This window comes from Grammomys surdaster, unplaced genomic scaffold (assembly GCF_004785775.1).
Source record: "Grammomys surdaster isolate TR1022 unplaced genomic scaffold, NIH_TR_1.0 126636, whole genome shotgun sequence".
In the NCBI taxonomy this organism is placed as follows: Eukaryota; Metazoa; Chordata; class Mammalia; order Rodentia; family Muridae; genus Grammomys; species Grammomys surdaster.
In genome coordinates this window covers 11542-13727 of record NW_021621425.1, presented here as the reverse complement: position 1 = coordinate 13727, position 2186 = coordinate 11542, and the positions used below count along the sequence as shown (strand labels likewise).

General features: G+C 54.9%; 1 long non-coding RNA gene across 1 annotated transcript; it reads left to right on the top strand.

Annotated features, from left to right (window-relative positions):
- Positions 1-203: 203 nt before the first annotated feature.
- On the top strand, positions 204-1760 carry LOC114615325. The gene is made up of 3 exons (XR_003710458.1): positions 204-306; positions 404-554; positions 1721-1760. It is a non-coding gene; the product is annotated as an uncharacterized LOC114615325 (long non-coding RNA).
- The last annotated feature ends 426 nt before the right edge of the window (positions 1761-2186 follow it).

Sequence of the window (2186 nt, the reverse complement as noted above, 5' to 3'; positions counted from 1 at the left end):
CCTGTGGGATGGTTGGCCACTCTGGCTGCTGTCCAGAAGGGGATGGGATGCAGAACAGCCATCCTGAGCACTCTTGGGCCTGCTTGTCCACAGCCTGCCTTTGCGCTTCTGGGTGAATGTGATTAAGAACCCTCAGTTTGTGTTCGACATCCACAAGAACAGCATAACAGATGCCTGCCTCTTGGTGGTAGCACAGACCTTCGTGGACTCCTGCTCTACATCAGAGCACAAGCTGGGCAAAGACTCGCCCTCCAACAAGTTGCTCTATGCCAAGGACATACCCAACTACAAGAGCTGGGTTGAGAGGTGGGTGGCCAGCAGGGGTCCTGCAGACCAGGGCCACAGGCTGGTGGGAGGGTAGGCCCTGTGACCCCACCCATGCTGACCCTGCCACTACTGTCAGGTACTATGCTGACATTGCCAAGATGCCCGCCATCAGTGTCCAAGACATGAGCGCCTACCTGGCAGAGCAGTCCCGGCTGCATCTCAGCCAGTTCAACAGCATGAGTGCCCTGCACGAGATCTACTCCTACATCGCCAAGTACAAGGATGAGGTGTGCCTCTCTCCCAGCCCTACCTGCATCTCAGAGCTCACCCAGTACTTGCGTTGCTCCTGTACTTGACAGCCCAGCTGTTCCTGGGGTAGTAAGGAAATTAGAGATTCTGGGCACACACACACAAGGGTCTCCAGTGCAGGCGAGGAGACAGGGTAACTGTTTTTCTGGGGTGGATAGCTGTGGTCCTGTTATAGAGTTTATTGGGCTGGATGGTATCTATCTCTAGGGCTAGGCAAAAGTTGTTCCTTGTCGTTTGCCAAGGAGCAGCTTTCCTGAGTCTTCCCTCTGGGATGACTTGACTCTGACTTTGCACTAGAACTTATGGGTACAAATAACCAAGGACTGGATGTGTGTGGGCAGTGTCAAAGCACTGAGTGGACCTGGTGGGCCAAGGAGTCTACATGGCTGAGCTAGGGCCCACCTGGGAACAGGCAGAAGATAAACAGGCCAGGGTGACCTAGGTGTGGAGGCTTTGAGCTTGGCTGTGTCCCTGAGCCAGATGGATTATTAATATTATTATTATTATTATAGGTCTAGAGGCAGGGAGACCATGGTCTACTGGCTGTGCTGTGCCAGTGAAGGAGATAGCCAGGCAGCCTGTCTGGAGGTGGGAAGCCACAGAGACAGGGCCAAGACCTTGGAGCTATGGGCTCGGAAGGGCTCTGGGATCAAACCAGCCACAGAAGGGTTCACAGGTTGTAGTGATTAAGGACATAGGATGGGACACGGGTCCTGGGCTCCCACATAGACTGGAGGTAGAGGTGTGATACTCAAGATAACCTAAGAGCATAAGAATCCCAGCAACAATAGAGAACATTGACCATCAAAAGGCAGGGGAGCAATGCCATAGAATATTCATAGAAGCCTGAGAAGGGTGAGTGGGAGAGGCCATAGCCAGGAGCCAAAGTCTATTGATGAAGGAGATATGGGTGGAGGTAATGACCTTGGGGGCTCACCTTAGAGTACTGTAGTACCCTGGTTCAGAACTGTTTTCACAGCTAGGACTGGTAGAGTCAGGTCTTGCCTGACTGCTCCCAAAATCCCCAAGGCACACCAATGTCATATGTGGTGGCCCAGCAGCTTTCCTTAGAGCTTCCAGCCCATGTCTGTGGGTAGCTAGTCCTGACTTTGACCCTGTCCCACCCTTCACCCCACCCCTGCAGATTCTGGTGGCTCTGGAAAAAGATGAGCAGGCACGAAGGCAGCAGCTTCGGAGCAAACTGGAGCAGGTGGTGGACACGATGGCCCTGAGCAGCTGAGCCCTGGAAGTGCCCACCCAGCAGGAGGCAGAGCAGGAGGTCACCAGAGGACCCAGGAGACGGCCCTTGGCCCACCTGTACTGAGTGCCAGGTGTGGGGGTTGCAGTTGGGACCTGGCCCTCGCCTTCCTCTCCCTGCCATGCAGGGCCAATTTTTATCGCTGTGGATGTAAGGGTTCCTGCTAAGCCACCTCTGTGCCTAGGGCTTGCTGCCTTGGGGCAAAAATTGCAGTGTGGCTGGTCCTGCCCAGGGATATTTGCTGCTTGGCAAGAGCTGCTGGTGGCTTTCCTGGGAGAGAGGTGGCCTCTGAGGGGCCGAGATAGAAGGCCAGGCTCTCCAGAGGGAGGGCAGCAGGACCAGAGGCTGGACC